Source organism: Tamandua tetradactyla, chromosome 6 (assembly GCF_023851605.1).
Source record: "Tamandua tetradactyla isolate mTamTet1 chromosome 6, mTamTet1.pri, whole genome shotgun sequence".
NCBI lineage: Eukaryota > Metazoa > Chordata > Mammalia > Pilosa > Myrmecophagidae > Tamandua > Tamandua tetradactyla.
This window is the reverse complement of record NC_135332.1, coordinates 108,290,515-108,309,346: the sequence shown is the minus strand read 5'-3', so window position 1 is coordinate 108,309,346 and position 18,832 is coordinate 108,290,515. Positions and strand designations below refer to the sequence as shown.

General features: G+C 37.6%; 1 long non-coding RNA gene and 1 pseudogene across 3 annotated transcripts in view; one reads left to right on the top strand and one right to left on the bottom strand.

The window, feature by feature from the left end:
* LOC143688677 (uncharacterized) overlaps window positions 1-18,832 on the top strand; it is a 55,896-nt gene that overhangs the window by 2,290 nt on the left and 34,774 nt on the right. The gene's annotated exons all lie outside the window — the stretch shown is intronic.
* LOC143688675 (RCC1 domain-containing protein 1 pseudogene) lies at window positions 15,099-16,118 on the bottom strand (annotated as a pseudogene).

Sequence of the window (18,832 nt, the reverse complement as noted above, 5' to 3'; positions counted from 1 at the left end):
AAACAAAACAGATGTCATTTCACTCTGTAAGAGGAGCTAAGAGGAGAATTAAGATAACATCAGAAAGGATAAAATGGACCAAATGGAAAGCTAATAGAATAGTAAAGTAGCTCTGATGTATGAGAGGTTTAAAATTTTTTTAATATAAATAAATGGCAAATAGTAAATTAAGCAGAAATCACAGTGCAGGAGAATGGGCAAAGACGTTGAAGTTAGATAAAGTCAAAATAAATCCTGGTTGTTGAATTTAAGAGCTGGGAGCTTCTAAGCCTCGCTTTTCTCATCTTTCAATGATGAAAAATGACTTGCTTTATAAGTGAAAATTCATTGAGAAAACGCATGTAAAACACCGTTCATAGTGTGTGGCATGTAGTAGGTGCTTAGTAAATGATAACTAATGCAAAACCACTATTAATTATATATTTTCTAAAACAAATGTTTTCCTTTTGCAACCATGCTAATTTAGATAGAAAGGAGCAGTCAACTTCATTACCTTGATTATTAGGTTAAGACTTCCATAACAGCTCTTCCAAAAATGAGAGCCAAGCGTGGTACCCATGGTGACTGAGCATCACATAGTAAAAGAACATGGGTGTTTATATGATTTTGCTACAATGGAAGTTGTTTTCTAGCTGATCTTTCTAAAAATCGTATGTTTATTTTGAACTTGTTTATAATTGTTATTGCTTCATAGGGAATTTTATCATTTTCTCTATGTGTATTTCTTCCTAACGAGAAAGTAGACCATTTCAAAAAGCAGAAAGGGACTGTTGATCTAAGCTTGGAAACAAATACCCTGAGGTCTGGGATACAAATGCCATATGCTTCAGGGTTTTAAAACAAAGCAAGACACAGAATCTGAGTGACAATTGTGTTATCACTTGGGAGAGAAGTTTTTACCCTAGTCTTTCAAACCAACTGTTAACAACCCTTGTGGCATTAACTAGCTCTGGTGCTTGGTTGAAAAACATATATCATTATCTAAGGGAGGTTTGGTTGGGTTTTGTACTACATTGTATTTTTTTTTTTTTTTGTATGCTATATGGCAGGGTCACGTTTCATTCTTATTGCAGCATGATTTGTTGAATTTTTGTTTGTTTTGTTTGTCTGTGTAGTTCTTGGGCCAGGAATTAAACCTGGGTCTCTCGCATGGCAGGCAAGAATTCTACCCCGAACTACCCTCGCACCCCCTACATTGTATTTTTTATATTTACAAAGATTTCACATTGCAGAGTACCACCTAGACAAATACATAACATGAAATGGTACCCATGTACAATGACAAGATCATCCATTTCACAGAGCTGAGCAGACTGATTGCAGGGAGTGAATTTACTCACTATTACATCACATCCAAAAGTAGTTCTTACTTATTGCTGTTAAATAAATGGTAATTAGGGCTCCAGAAACCCTGTCTCTATTATGAATCAATTATATGACTCTAGGATGGATTGACTCATGCTTTTTGATATACTTGTCCATTTGGTTCACTGGGATCTTTTTCATAATGACTTCTGGGGTCAGTCTAGCATCAATGTGGCTGTACCTTTGAATACTAATAGTAATATTAATAGTTAACAAGTCTTGAGCACTGTGTATTGGCACCTTTACAAGTGCTTTTACATTTTTAATCCTCACTATAGACCCTTATGCTATTATTATCCCCAATTTATTCATGTAAAAAAATGGCTATTGAGAGATGAATTAACTTGCTAAAGGACCACACTAATAGGCGGTATGGATGTGCCATGAATTAGTATGACCTCAAAGTCCACATTCTTAACCATTTTGATATACTGCCACTGTGAGGAATGTGCTAGTCTTCACCATTAAGTAAAGACTAACTAGGTGATAAGACTTTCAGACTAAGTCGACTGTTATTTAATAAATTCTTAAGAGCATAGTGTGTATAAGACACTCTAGCACATGATGACAAGACTGCGAATAGTGAAAAGACAGGTTCCCTGCCTTAAAAGGGGTACCTAGCCATACTAGGCTGAACAAGATAAGGTAAGCAATAGAAGTTGAGAACAGGGAATGAACATTCTGGGTATTGACACAGAAAAGTTCATGAGCAGTATGCATTGTCAGAAAAATGAACTGGGGTACAAAGCATGAACTGAGACACTATTGGAAGCTATCGGTGGCTCTTCTTACCCTACTCCCCACTGATTTATTCAGCATTTGGGAATGGAAGAAGAGTTTTTATTGATTCAACTGGTAGAGTAAATAATGTCCCCTCAAAGTTGTCCATATCTAAATGCCCAGAACTTATGAATATATTACCTTATATGGCCCCAAAGGTCTTTGCCAGTGATTAAATTAAGGATCTTGAGATGGTGAGAATACATGAATTACTCAGGTGGGCCCACTGTAATCACATAGTCCTTATAATAGGAAGCAGTAAAGTTAAGATTAGAGAGGAAATGGCCCAGTGATAATGGAAGTAGAGTTTGAAATGATGCAACCTCAAGCCAAAGAATGCCACTAACCTCTAGAAGGTAGAAAAGGCCAGGACAGAGATTTTCTCCCGGAGCTTCCAAAAGGAATGTAGCCTTGCTGATACCTTGAATTTATTTCTTTTGACCTCCATAACTGTAAGATAACGAATTTACTTTGTTTTAAGCCACTGAGTTTCTGTTAACTTGTTACAGTAGCAACAGGAAACTAATACTTTCCCATACTCTTCTGGTGGATTTTTCCCCCAGTCCCTTCAGGCTAGGAATGATAAAAGCAATCATTGAAGTAGCTCTTTTATACTTTATTCTAGAGGGATTATGCTGGAATTGGAAATCAGAATTTTGGATATAAATGTAGGTAAGGGTTTATAGACTAGTAAATTATAGGGAACGCCTTCAATTCTTCCCCCAACAACCCTCCAATTCATTCAATCTGTATCTATAGCCAAGAAAGTAAAAATAATTTACTCTCACAGTTAATCTTGAGATACATTATCTCCTTGAGTTTTAATGGTCCTAACATTAATTTAAGCATCTTCTTTGGACCATTATTCACTAAAAGATCTGTTGCCTGTCTATTTCAAAATATGATCTTACTAGTACATGGATGCTTATATTATTTGCCATTCTTTATATATACTTCCTCCCCACCTGGCTGAACTTCTCACTGCATTTTGTTCAGATTTATATGCTTTATGATCAGAATAGTACCTGGTATATAATAGGTCCTAAATGAATGTTGCTTGAATGAATGCATAAAGGACTGGAATTGATGAAAGATTAATTGTAATTGATATTACTTTTCAGATTTACCAATAAACTACTTAACACCTGTTCACATTTTGGCATATCACTCTTTCCTCTTTTTTAGTTGTACCACAATATAATTTTTAAAATTTATTAGAAATTACATTTTAATGAATAAGAGTTATGGCAAGATATAATTCTGTTAATTTGTTTCTTTACTAAATCTTTAAAGTTAGAAGCTATGAGCAAAAGTTATTAAATTTAATTATGGACTAGACCTTGGGCAGCCAAGTAGAGAGACTTCTAAATCAAATATGGGTCAGAATAATTTGGATCAAATTTGAAGTTGGGCCAGCAATAATATTTTCCATTTGACATTAACATTAGCCATGGTCCTTTTAAATTGTTAGCTCACTTCAAGTTGCTTTATCTGTGGCTTGAAATTAACTACCTGGTTCATTAGCTTGCCATATGGTCAGAAAATAAATTAAAGTTGAAATTGGTTTAGGTCTCTTCCTGAAAGCTGTATACTACTATCCAATCTTGTAACTCATAAAACTAATAAACAGCAAGGGTCTTCCAGCAAAAAATTTCATTGGCAAAATCAATGCACCATATTTAATGAGCACATGCAGACTCACAACTTGGGACAACCAAGAGTTTCAGCGGATGAATTTATTTTTGGAAGAAGCTAAGACTCCTGAAGAGGAAACAGGGAATCAATTTACTTTGAAGAAAATAGTGTGAATGATCTAACTGGGAAAATTGAGGTATTAGAAAAATAATAAAGACTTTCCAGTCAAGATAACTTTGTAGTCAAATAAGAAGACAATATAATTTTAAAATGGAAAAAGAGCTCTTCTCTGGTCAGAGCCCAAATGACTACCTCTGCAAAGGGGCTTTTCATTGAATAATACTGTGAGGTATTTATGCCCTAGGTCATTGTTAAAAACAGTAGTTCAATCAGCTAGCAATTATAGAGGCTAGTAGCTGGGTGTGATACCAAAAGAAGCAGTTTAGCCAGAAGCTTAACAAGGAGATCAAGGGAAGAGACAGCCTCTGAGGAGCTGTCTCTTAGAGGCTACACATGATAGGGAAAATAAACTTCACTGAAGCAATCCAGCAAAATCACTAAGCAAATAAACATAAAAAACAACCCCCAAATGGGAAGGATGAGTGTCTAGAGTTGCTACAATATATTATCTAAAATGGCTCGTTTTCAACAAAAGTTATGAGATGTGCAAACAGGAAAGTGTGAACTATACAGAAGACAAAAAAAGCTGGCAACGAAAGCTGCCTTGGAGGAGGCTCAATGTAGAACTCAGCAGAAAGAGACTTTAATGAAGCTACCATAAATATTTTCAAAGAACTAAAGGAAAACATGATTAAAGAATTAAAGGAAAATATGATGACACTATCACATGAAATAGACAATAATAATAAAGAAACAAAAAATTATGTTCAAAGGAAATAATTGGTAAATATGGAATTGAAAAGTACAATAACTGAAATGAAAAATGCACTAGAGAGGCTCAATAGTGCATTCTTGAGCTGGGTAAAGAAAGAATCTGTGATCTTGAAGATAGATCAATACAGATTATGCAATCTGAAGAACAGAGCAGGGGAAAGATGGAAGAAAATTGACGGAAAAATGAAAAGAGCCTCAGAGAAATGTGAATACTATTATATGTACCAACATATGCACTGAGAAATCAGAAGTGGAAAGAGAGCACTAAATAGAAAATACATTCAAAGAATAATAGTTCACATCTTCTAAATTTGCTATATATTTTTTTATCTTTTCTTTCTTTCTTTTTTTCTTTGCATGGGCAGGCACCAGGAAATGAACCCAGGTCTCCAGCATGGCAGGTGGAACTCTACCACTGAGCCACTGTGACCCACCCTAAATTTGATTTTTTAAATACAGCAGTCTATACATCCAAGAAGCCTGATAAACTCTAAATAGAATAAATGCAAAGACTTCCATACAAAGATACATCACAGTCAAATGTTGAATGCCAAAGACAAAGAGAAAATATTGAAAGCAACAAGAGAAAAATGACTCATCACATAAAGGGAATCCCCATAAGTTTAATAATTGACATCTCATCAGAAACAATAAGGACCAAAAGATAGTGGGATTACGTACTTATCCTAAAGATAAGACACTATACCAAGTAATAAGTATAATAATGTATTGTTGGATTTGCAATAGATATATATGTGATATGCATGACAATAATTACATTAAAAAGGAATAAGGAATAGAGCTATACATGATAAAACTTACTGAAGGTAAGTTAGTATAAATCTGAAGTAGATATATATTTTAAATCCTAAACACTCATGAAGAAAATAACTAAAAACATAGTTTAAAAATATTGAAGGAATTGAAATGCTGTACTAGAAAGTATTCACTTAGTTTTTTAAAGTACATACAGGAGGAATTGAAGGAAGAAAAAAAGATGAGACATATGAAAAACAAAAAATGACAGACATAAATTCAATGGTATCAACTATAATATAAAATGTGAATAAATTAAACAATCTAATCAAAGTGTAGAGATTGTCAGGCAGGATAAATAAAAACAGATCCAACCATTCTCTCTCTCTCTCTCTCTCTCTCTCTCTCTCTCTCTCTCTCTCTCTCTCTCTCTCTCTCTCTCTCTTTCCCCTGAATTAATTTTATTTTGCAGGTTTCCTCCTCTGGGTACAATTTTCAAATACTTTACATTTTCTCCCTTTGATTCATTTAGCAAACAAGTACTGAGTGCACCAAAAAAGTGCTAGTCAGTGTTCAGATTGTACAGAAAGTGTTTGCCTTCATAGAGGTTACAGTCTCTTGGACATCAATCTCAGCATGCTCATCATTATAGTTTTGTAAAAGGCCCTAATTCACACTGCTCTTTCTAAGGCCTTTACCTGAGTGATAGCTGATAAATGTCAGCTTCAAGCTGAAGCTGTTACTGACTGCACTACTTACAAGGATTGTCTGCTATGTGGTCTCTTGACCCCTGGGATATGATGAGATATGGTGGAAACACCAACTTTAACAAGTGTTCTTCCTCCCATGAGACCTGAGGATTGCAAGTATTTGGTTTTCACTTGAAATTTTTTTTATTATGAAATATAGTATATATACAAAAAGCAATAATTATCAAAGTATTTTTTAAATTATATAGTATAACATAGATTCAAAGCAAATAAATAAAAAATCAATAGTTTTCAAAGCACTCTTCAACAAGTAGTTACAGGACAGATCCAAGTTTGTTATGGGCTACCATATGATCTTTTCATATTTTTCCTTTTAGCTGCTCCGGAATATAGGAGGTTAGAGGGCTTAAATATTTTTTATCATCACAATAGACTTTTTTCCTTTTGTGTGTGTGTGAAAACTAACATATATACAAAAATCTATAAATTTCAAAACACAGCACCTGTTCTAGTTTGCTAGCTGCTGGAATGCAATATACCAGAAACGGAATGGCTTTTAAAAGGGGAAATTTAATGAGTTGCTAGTTTACAGATCTAAGGCCGAGAAAATGTCCCAATTAAAACAAGTCTATAGAAATGTCCAATCAAAGGCATCTGGGGAAAGATACCTTGGTTCAAGAAGGCCGATGAAGTTCAGGGTTTCTCTCTCATCTGGAAAGGCACATGGCGAACGCAGTCAGGGCTTCTCTGTCGGCTGGAAGGGCACATGGCAGACACGGCGTCATCTGCTAGCTTACTCTCCTGGCTTCTGGTTTCATGAAGCTCCCCGGGAGGCATTTCCTTCTTCAACTCCAAAGGTTGCTGGCTCGTGGACTCTGCATCATGGTGCTGCAGCATTCTCTGCTCTCTCCAAGTCTCTCTCTCCAAAATGTTTCCTCTTTTATTGGACTTCAATAAACCAATCAAGACCCACTCAAATGGGTGGAGACATGTCATCCCCTAATCCAGTTAAACAACCATTCTTGACTAAATCACATCACCTAGGGAGATGATCTCATTACAGTTTCAAATATTCAATATTAAATAGGGAGTATTCTACCTTTAAGAAATGGGATTTATATCAAAACATGGCTTTTCTTAGGGGGCATACTTCCTTTCAAACCAGCACAGCACCACAATTAGTTGCAGAACATATTTCAGAGTTTGACATGGGCTTCAATTTCACAATTTTATGTTTTTACTTGTAGCTGCTTTAAGATACTGAAGACAAAATGAGATATCAATTTAATGATTCAGTATTCATATTCATTTGTTAAATCCTATCTTCTCAGCATAACTCCACCATCACCTTTGATTTTTTCATCCCTCTCTGTAGGGGTGTTTGGGTTATGGTGTTTCTAAATTTTTCATATTGGAAGGGTCTGTCACTAATATGTGATAAGGAGATGAAACTATCTGATGTTCTGGAGAGGCTGTGAAGCTTATGTAGGTAGTGGAGAAGCTTAAACTACCTATTGGCATGCCTAGGACTTACTTCTGAAGGACCTCTCTTGTTGCTCAGATGAGGCCTCCGTCTCTCTAAGCCCAACTCTGCAAATGAAATCATTGCCCTCCCTGCTACATGGGACATGACATCCAGTGATGAAAGTCTCCCTGGCAATGTGGGAGACGACTTCTAGGTATGAATCCTGACCTGGCACCATGGAATCAACAATTTCATCCTGACCAAAAGGGGGAAAAGAAGTGTAATTAATAAAGTATCAGTGGCAGAGAGAGTTCAAATAGAATTGAAAGGCTGCTCTGGAGGTTGCTCTTATGCAAGCTTCAGTTAGAACTTGCTACCTATCTTAATCTACCAACCCCCAACCAGGACTATTCCAGCCAATCCTAAAGAACACCTAGGGCAATATATAAGATTCCACAAAGGTTCTCTGCATTAGAGCAACTTTCCGGAAACCTACAACCTCCAGATGGGTCCCTAGTCCAGATAAGTCTTGAAACCTAGCTCAAAGTACATTTTAACAAGGAGTTATAGAACATATTTCAAAATTTGGTATGGGTTACAGTTCCACAATTTCAGGCTTTTTCTTCTAGCTGCTCTAAGACACTGGAGACTAAAAGAAATATCGATGTAATGACTCAGCAGTCATACTTATTTGTTAAATCTTTTATTCTCTATCATAACTCTTCCTTTGGTCTTTCCCCAAATCTTTAAGGATATTTGGGTAATGCCCATTCTAACTTTTTTCTTGTTGAAAAGGGGTATCAACAATATGGGATGGGGGATGGAATCAGTTGATGTTCTTGGAGAGACTGGTACCTCTGGGTTTCAGGACTTATCTGGCCTAGGAAACATCTGGAGGTTTTAGGTTTCTGAAAAGTAAACAGTTCAGGAAACTTTGTAGGATCTTAGATAGAGCCCTGAGTGTTCTTTATGATTAACATAAATGATGTTCGTTGGAGTTTTGCAAACCTTGGCAATTAGCAATATTTTATAGCATCCCACAAAGCCAAGACCAGTCTCATCCCTGGAAGTCATGTCCCACATTGCCAGGGAGACTCACACCCTTGGATGTCATGTCCCACATAGGGGGAAGGGTAATAATTTTACTTGTAGAGTTGGGCTTAGAGAGAGAGAGGCCACATCTGAGCAACAAAAGAAGTCCTCTGGAAGTAATTCTTAGGCATAACTATAGGTAGGCTAGCTTCTCCTCTACAGAAATAAGCTTCACAAGAACAAGTCTCAAAATCAAGGATTTGGCTTGTTGATTTGGGAACCCCTAATGTTTGAGATAGAATCAGGTGTTTCCCTAGTGGTAAAGTTTAAGAGTTCCATATTTTTCCCACAGTCCCACAAGGAACTTTGCCAATACTTTTTAGTTATCTGCCCAACATACTCTGGAATGTATCTGGGTATTACATTAAACTATCCAGAATTACAAGTCCTCATTCCCTTTCTGGGCTCCATGTGTTTGGATTGTTTAAATGAACTATCCAGACAGATTGAGTTAGATTATGTGTTACAAAACATTTAGCTTTTGGACAAATAAACCTCTTTCCTTTGGTCTCAAACTGTAGGTGAAACTCTAAAATACAGACACTATCATTCTTGATCCTGTGTTCTGATTTCCCTTAGTTTCATTCTTATCTTTAAGTGACGCCTGATCTCTTGTTCTGTTTCTTTAATAGTTGCTGTATGTAGCAATGCTTACTTTCAGAGTTGCAGAACCCCAAATCTGAGTCTTAGGAGTCACACAGATACCCAAAGTTCCAGGGAAATGCCAGGTTATACACATATAGCACAGAATCTCAGAATCTAGAAATAGCACTTAAAGCTCAGGAATATATATGACTGCTATAAGAGTATACAATCTAGACCCCAACTTTATTAATATTCTTTAAAAGAGACCATACAATATTTTTTCTTTTGTTTCTGGCTTATTTGCATGACATAATGTCCTCAAGTTTCGTTCACTTCATTGCCTGCCTCATGAATTTGTTCCTTTCTATAGCTGCACAATATTCCATCATATGTATACACCGCAGTTCGCCTTTCTGCTTCTCAGTCATTAACTGAGAGGTGACCACCTCTAGCCATTGGTCACCAGGAATAAAGTCCAAAATAAACAATTCATGCCTCACAGTATCCTATTTAGTTATACAATCATTATCACTCTCAATTTTAGACACTTTTCATTGCTGCAAAGACAAAAGTAAAAGTTAAACAAGTTCTTACCAAAGAGAAAATTTTTAAAATTTCCTTTAACTCTTGTTCCTCCTCTCCCCTAATTATTTGCCCCTAGTATTGCTGTGGAACTGGTGATATCTTCCTGTTAAATATAGTTTCTCCCCATACCCCTCTATTATTGACTCTTAGTATAAGATTCATATCTCTGAAGTGGTTCACGTAAAAACTTATTTGTATTTATTGCATTACTCGGTGAGAAACATGGCTCTATTCAACCTCTTTCAATCATATTCACCTTAAATATGGCAATATTGTTTATAAACCCACTAATAAACTACCATCACTTCTACCCATTCCCATACATTTAAGTTCGACCTCATTAGGTAACTGTTCACCTATTTGTAGCTTCTGTGTATCTCTAAGTCCCCTATATTTTGCATTAAAAGGCTCTGAGTTTACTTCTACCAAGGGATCATATTAGTGAAATCATACTGTATCTATCCTTTTGTGTCTGACTTATTTCAACATTATGTCCTCAAGGTTTAGCCATGTTTTCATATACTTCAGGACCTTATTTTTCTTACTGCTACAGAATATTTCATCATGTGTATATATCACATTTTGTTTATCCAATCATCTGCTGATGAGCACTTGGATTGTTTCCATCTTTTGGTAATTGTGAGTAATGCCACTATGAACATCAGTTTGCAAATGTCTGTTTGTGTCATTGCTTTCAACTCTGCTGGATATATAGTGAGTAGAGTGGTATTGCCAGGTCATAGGGCAACTCACTATTTAGTTATCTGAGGAACCACCAAATTGCCTTCCACAGTGGCTTTACCATTATACACTCCCAATGTGAATGTGTTCCAATTTCTCCACATCCTCTCCAAAATTTGTAGTTTTCTGTTTATTTAATAGTAGCCATTCTTATAGGAATGTGATGTTATCTCACACCTATAAGATATATCCTTTAAACCTAATGAAGATGATCATCTCTTCATGTGTTTTCCAGCCATTTCTATTTACTCTTGAGAAAAATATCTATTCACATCTTTTGTCCATTTTAGCATTGGGTTGTTTGTTCTTCTGTTGTTGAGTTGTATGATTTCTTTAAATATATTGGATATCAAACCCTTGTCTGATATGTGGTTTCCAAATATTTTCTCCTACTGAGTTGGCAGCCTCTTCACCTTTCTGACAAAGCCCTTTGAGGCACAGAAGCATTGATTGGATCTTGAGGAGTTCACATTTATCTATTTTTTCTTTCATTGCTTGTAGTTTGGGTGTAAAGTTTAAGAAGCTACTTCCTATTATTAGGTCATGAGGATATTTCCTGATATTTTCTTCTAGCAGTTTTATGGTTCTAGCTCTTTAAATTTAGATCTTTGACCAGTTTGAGTTAACTTTTGTATAAAGTGTAAGGTAGGGGTTCCCTTTTCATTCTTTTGGCTATTGATATCCAGTTCTCCCAGACCAACTTATTGAAAAAACTATTCTGTCCCAGTTCAGTGGATTTGAAGGTTTTGTCAAAGTTCAATTGACCATAGATTTAGTGATCTGTTTCTGTACTCTCAATTCGATTCCATTGATCAATGTGTCTATCATTGTGACAATATCATGCTGTTTTGACCACTGTGGCTTTACAATAAGCTTAAAAATCAGGAACTGTTAATCCTCCCATTTTGTTTTTCTGTTTTAGAATATCTTTAGGTATTTGAGGTCTCTTTCCCTTCCAAATAAATTTGATAACTATCTTTTCCAAGCCTTCAAAGTTGGTTGCTGGAATTTTTATTGGTATTGCATTAAATCTGTAGATCAATTTGGGTAGAATTGACATCTTAACTATATTTAACCTCCAATACATGAGCCTGGAATGTCTTTCCATCTATTTGGTCTTCTGTGATTTCTTTTAGTAATGTTTTGTACTTTTCTGTGTACAGGTCCTTTACATCCCTGGTTAAGTATATTCCTAAGTACTAAATTCTTTTAGTGGTCATTTTGAATGCAATTTTTTCCTTACTTGTCTCCTCAGTTAGGTCATTACTTGTGTATAGAAATATTACTAATTTTTGCACATTAATCTTCTATCCTGCCACCTTACCGAATTTGTTTATTAGCACAAGTAGCTTTGTTGCAGATTTCTCAGGAATTTCCAAGTATGGGATCATGTCAATGTCATCTGCAAATAATGAAAGTTTTATTTCATCCTTTCTGATTTGGGGGCCTTTTATTTCTTTTTCTTCCCTGATTTTTCTAGCTAGAACTTTGAGCAAAATGTTGAATAGTATTCATGACAGTGTCTCGTTTCTAATCTTAGAGGGAAGGTTTTCAGTCCCTCATCATTAAATATGTGCTGACTGCGGGCTTTTCATATATGCCTTTTATCATATTAAGGAAGATTCCTTTGATTCATACCTTTTGAAATGTTTTCATCAGAAAAGGATGATTTTTTTTTTTTTTTTTTTGCATGGGCAGGCACCAGGAATCAAACCCAGGTCTTTGGTATGACAGGCAAGAATTCTGCCTCAGATGGGCTGTCACACCACCCAGGATGCTGAATTTTGTCTAATGCTTTTTCAGCATCAATCGAGAAGATCATGTGATTTTTTTCCTTTTGATTTGTTAATGAGTTGCATTACATTGATTGATTTTCTTGTCTTGATCACCCTTACATACCTGGTATAAATCCCACTTGGTCATGGTGTATAATTCTTCTAATGTGTTATTGGATTCTATTTGCTAGTATTTATTGAGAATTTCTACATCAATATTTATTAGAGAGATTGCTCTGTAATTTTCCTTTCTTGTAACATCTTTATCTGGTTTTGGTATTAGAGTGATGTTAGTTTTATAAAATAAGTTAGGTAGAGTTCCTTTTTCCCCAGATTTTTGGAAGAGTTTGATCAGGATTGGTGTTAGTTCTTTTTGGAATGTTTGGTAAAATTCTCCTGTGAAGCCATCTGGCCCTGGGCTTCTCTTTGTAGGAAGATTTTTGACAACTGATTGAATCGCTTTACTTGTGATTAGTTTGTTGAGATCTATTTCTTCTTGAATCAGTGTAGCTTGTTCATATGTTTCTGGGAATTTGTCCATTTCATCTAAGTTGTCTAGTTTGTTGGCATATGGTTGTTCGTAGTATCCTCATAATTACTTTTTTATTCTTTAGGGCCCATGATAACGACCCCCTCTCACTTCTGATTTTGTTTATTTGCAAGCTCTCTCTTTTTTTCTTTGTCTTCCTAACCAGGGGTCATTTGATTTTATTGGTTTTCTCAAAGAACCAAATTTTGGTTTTATTGATTCTTTCCAATTTCTTTTGCTTGTTTTCCAATTCATTTATTTCTCCTTTAATCTTTGTTATTTCTCTTCTATATGCATTAGGGTTCATTTTATTGTTCTTTCTCTAGTTCCTCCAGGTGAATAGTTAAGTCTTCAATTTTTTATCTTCTTTTTAATAAAGGCATTTACGGCAATAGATTTCCTCTCAGCTAGCCTTTCCCACATCCCATAAGAGCTGATATATTGTATTCTTATTTTCATTCATTTCCAGATATTTACCAATTTCTCTTGCAATTTCTTCATTGACCCAATGGTTGCTTAAGAGTAACCATTGGGTCAATGAAGATTATGCTTAATCTCCATGTATTTGTGAAAGTTATCATTCTTTGGTGGTATTGACTTCCAACTTCATTCTGCTGTGGTCAAAGTAAGTGCTTTGAATAATTCAATATTTTTAATGTGGTGAAACTTTTTTTGTGCCCTAGCATATGATCTATGCTGGAGAACATTCCATGAACCCTAGAGAAGAATATATATCCTGGTATTTGGGGGTGTAATGATCTATATATGTCTGTTGGGTCTAATTAATTTATCATATTATTTATGTTCTCTATTTTCTTATTGATCCTCTGTCTGCTTTTCCTGTCTATAGAGGAGAGTGGTGTATTGAGGTCTCCACTATAATTGTTGAAATGTCTATTGCTTCCTTCAGGTTGGCCAATGTTTGCCTCATGTTCTTGATTGGGAGCATAAACATTTATGATTGTTATTTCTTCCTGGTGAATTGGCCCTTTTTTTTAAGTACATAGTGTCCTTCCTCATCTCTTATGATATCTCTACATTTAAAGTTTATTTTGTCTGATATCAGTATAGCTATTCCTGCCTCCTTTTGATTATAGCTTGCATGGAACATATTTTTCCATCCTTTAACTTTCAATATATTTGTGTCCTTAGTTCTAAGGTGAGTCTCCTGTAGCTGCATATAGATGTATCATATTATTTAATCCATTCTGCCAATCTGTACCTTTTAATTGGTGAGTTTATTACTTTGAATGTTAATGGAATGAAGTTTTTTCCTCTCTAACGGTACCTCATTTCTCTTTGCAACTCTTTCTGGACTTAAAAGTAAAACTTGATTGCTGTTTATGCTTAAATACAAGTTGGAAATCTATATTTCTGAAGGAACCACTCAATAGAAGAGGCATCAACAAGCAAACAAATGACAACAGTGAGTGGTAGCTGCAATAGAGGATCCCAATTAGGGGAAATCATAGAACAGTGTGTCCTTGAACTTGGTCAATAGCTGTCTTAAGAGATGCTGAACTATAATTGCCTGATATATTTGTTTAAACTGTGTAAAAAAACTCCTGTTTAAAAACTAGATGATTTGTGTCTCAAAGCATTTTTTAAAGGAACATTTCCAAGTGATATTTAATTATAAGTTAGTACCTAGTTTCTTTGGTGTACAACATTCTCAGGATTTGTAACTCTTAAGTGTTCAGACAGAGGAATATTTTCTTATTATATGTATGAGTTCCTATTTTCTGATACAACTACTTTTCATGTGGAGTTATCTCCTGTTCCCAAATGTATCCAACTTTACTCTGTAAAATATAAATAAAACAGAGATGATTCACATAAGAAGAAAGAGAAGAATTCACACAAGGGTGGTAAAATTATAAATGAAAAGAGGAAGTAAATGTGAAAAGAGAGTTCACCTTCAGGGCTTCCTATCTGGGCTGCACATCAGAACCACCCACTGACCAGGGGCTCTGATTTAATTGTATCTGGGTTGCTGGCTTTGGACATCTGCAATCTCTAAGCTCTCCAGGTGTATCTAACATGCAATTTGAATTTTGAGGACGCGGCTCTGAGGTAAAGGCAGGGACAGTGATGAGGAGGGACATTTTGGAGGTGCTGGCAATATTTTCTCCTTGACCTAAGGGACTTCAGTGGTGTTCACTTTATACTTATTTAATATGGTGCACATTTATTTTATATACTTTCCTACATATGCTATAAATAAAAAGAAATATACATATGGTTAAGTCAAATATGTTCTTAGCTTAATTTTGGTTGAGCTACCCTGATTCAGAAAGATCAGCTTTTCTCTATCTCAACAGCATACATGTAGGTGTTCCAGGAGCCAGAGGTAACAGCCTGTACTTGGAGGTGCCTGTCTATGAAGTATTCCACATGGCAGGGGGAATCCAAGCTGGTCATGTTCTTTAGTCAAGCTGTCCATATTTACCCCAGCCCCAGGTATAGATGTCCCCTGTGCATGTCACCACAGCCATGTGCCAGGATCCACATCTGGCCTTGGCTGCATCTCAGCCCCAGAGGAGATCCAGGAGGGCTAGGAAGGGCCGGACAGCTATGAAAGGGGCAGGGGCTCCCTTCTCATTCCCAGCTTCCTTCACGTTGGAGCTATCCTCATGCAGCTCAGTGGCTTCCCCTGTGACTGGTTTCCCATCATCTGTCAGGCTCCTCGAGGGCAGGGCCAGCTACCGTATTCATTCCAACCTCAGGTGTAAACATTATCAGTCTCACTGACACACGCACACAGAGTGCCAGCCGCACACCACCACCTCAGCCACGGGCCGGCCCTGCAGTGCTTCCAACAGCCTGGGCTCTAGCTCTGCATCCAGGGCCCTGTGTCCCAGGTCACCATGCCTGTCCCCACCCCAGGAGAACACCTGGCTGGCCACATCCAGCAGTAGCATGTGCTTGGCACCCAGCTCCAGGTGGCGTGCCTGCAGCCCTGGAGACAGAGGCCAGCAGAAGCGCACCTGTGGGCCCACATAGGTGCTGGCACTAGGCAGCAGAGGCAACGTGGGGTCCCGAGTCTGCTCCCCAGATCCACTTTCCTCCCCTATGCCAGCACCACAAGGCCTTCCCTCACAGCGCTGAGCCCAGCTTCTAGACTGCAGCTCAGGCCCAGGCCAGGTCTCGGACACGCGCACAGAACCACGGAGAGCACCTCCAAGGCCCACGCATCCCTCTCGAACTTAGCTTATATGGCTTCCATTGTAATTTGCTTTTCTCTTGCTACTTTCTGAACTTTCTGTTTTTCTTCATCATTTGAGAGTCTGATTCCTATGTGTCTTGGAGTGGGTCTATTGTGAATTCTTCTATTTGGGGTTCATTGGACTTCTTTGATTTCATATTTATCTCTTTTGTAATGGTTGGGAAGTTTTTCCCCATTATCTCCTCAACTATTCTTCCTAGCCTGGTACTCATATCCTCTTCTTCAGGGACACTTATCATTCTTACATTTGTGTGCTTCATGTTGTCTCATGAGTCCCTGAAATCCATTTCAAATTTTTCCATCTGTTTTGGCATTTGTTCTTTTAAACATTTGAATTCAGTTGTCCTGCCCTCTAGTTCACTTGTTCTTTCTTCTGCCTCTTCAAATCTGCTGTTGGGTGTCTCTAGTATATTTTAAATTTGGTCTATAGTATTTTTCACCTCGGCGAGTTCTGCTATTTTTCTAGTCATTCTTTCAAATTGTTCTTTATGTTCTTCTAGTGTCTTGTAGATATCTTTTATGCCATTAGCCAAAGCATTGGATTTATTTAGGAGATTTTTATGTACACTTTTTTACTAGTTCTTCCAAATTCTGTGTCCCTTCTGGTGTTTTAATGTGATCATTTGGTTGGACCATAACTGCCTGCATCTTCATGTGCTTTGTGATTTTCTATTGGCTTCGGGGTATTTGATTGTTTTTTGTTTGTTTGTTTGTTTGTTTTGGCATGGGCAGGGACCAGGAATTGAACCCAGGTCTCTGGCATGGCAAGCAAGAATTCTGCCACTGAACCCCTGTTGCACTGCCCTATTTGATTATCTTGATGAGGTTACTGTGAAAGTCAATTTTCTTCACTTGTCTAATGTTTTCTATTTGCTTGGGTTTGCATTGAATGTCTCCTTTTGCTCTTGGTTTGTAGTAATTTCCTGCCAAACCAAGCCCAATCTCATGAAGGAGTTGCAACTCTACTTGAAGATCTGCTGAAAACTAGGCAGATAGGCATTTTGCCAGGCTGTACTTTCTGCATCTTCCCAGCAGATAGTTCTCTTGAGCCCCTCTTCCCCTCAGACCCACCTTTCCCTGACTGTGGCAGTTGTCTGAGCAGTATGGAGACCCAGCACAATTTCAGCCAAGGCTACTGGTCTCAGTGAACACTGAAAGCCACCAGCCCCAGGGCTAAAGCATGAGCAGTGTCCAATTCAGCAGAGAATAGGCTTGTGGGCCTGATGGGTCTGGTGGTCACCAAGCTCCCCTCTGGGATGATGTTTGCTTGTGGGTGGCATGGCTTAGTTTGTTTCCTTGGCCATGCTTCTCCTTCTGTGTACACCTGAGGGTTCTTGACCTCGGTGGGGGAAGGGGAGTAGTAGCAGGACCCAATGAGTCTTTTCATGGGCAATTGTAAGACCAGCTCCACTCTGCATCTCCTCTTCTTCCCAAATGGATTTTATCCTAATCTAGGGCAAAAAAACAAACAAACACAAAAACCAGGTGCCCACATCAGTCTGTCTCAGGGGTTGGAGGCAAGCACTGTGCACTGGCTGGAAGGTTTATATACAGGTAAACCAAGTCTGTCAACTTCCTGGTTCCCTATAAGTGCTCCCAGCTGCAGAGCTGAGAAGGAATATCTCCCAAGGGTAGCTGTGGAAGCATGCAGGAGTTCAGGGTCATTCTGTGCCTTAAGGACCTGCTCTTCACTACGTGCTGCCACATGCCCCAGGTGACACACTCACCCCATTCTCTCCATCCCAATTTCCCCGCTTTTTCATCCAGGACCTCCCTACATAGTGTGGAAGACCCTCTCTGGTCATTCCTGCCCTGGAACTGCCGTCCGGTTATTATTCTGTCATGTCTTTAGCTGTTCCATGGAACAGGTATGAACTCAGCCTATTCTATTCTGCCATTTTTCTGGAAGTCCTGCACATGAGATTTGTAAAAACATTGCATTCTAGAACATCTTTCCTGTGAAGATTCTCTGCTATTCTTACCACTTTCATTGCTTAAAATTTTACCATGAGGGAGGGCCACGGTGGCTTAGCAGGCAGAGTTCTCATCTGCAATGATGGAGAGCCAGGTTTGATTGCCAGTGCCTGTGCATGTAAAAAAAAAAATTATCATGAGCATGCCTTTTGTGATGATTTATAAGACTTGACCTCCAAGTGAAGATCTTGCCACCTGTATCCTGCATGAACTGTAAGATGATGCTTAAGTTGTGAAAACTAACTGAAGATTTTACTGCACACATCACATTTGTATGATTTCTCTCCTGTGTGAACTCTCTGGTGTATGTCAAAATTCACACACCACTTGAAGCTCTTCCCAGGCTCCTTGCAGTTGTATAGTTTATCTCCAGTATGGACTCTTTGATGGGCTTGAAGCAGCAATGCCTGACCAAACTGCTTCCCACAGTCTGCAGATCTAAATGGTTTTTCACAACTGTGGACCCTCGGGTGGGTCAGAAGATTTGAGACCCAACTTAAGCCCCTTTTTCTCCAGAAAAATATACCAATGGCCAATACACAGATGAAAAGATTCTTAACATTATTAGTCTTTAGTGAAAAACACATCAAGACCATAAGACACCACTTTACAGCTACTAGAATGTCTATAATGAAAATGACAGAAAATAACAAGTGTCAGAAAGGATGGGGAGAAATAGGACACTCATACATTGCTGGTGGAAATGTAAAATGGGGAAGC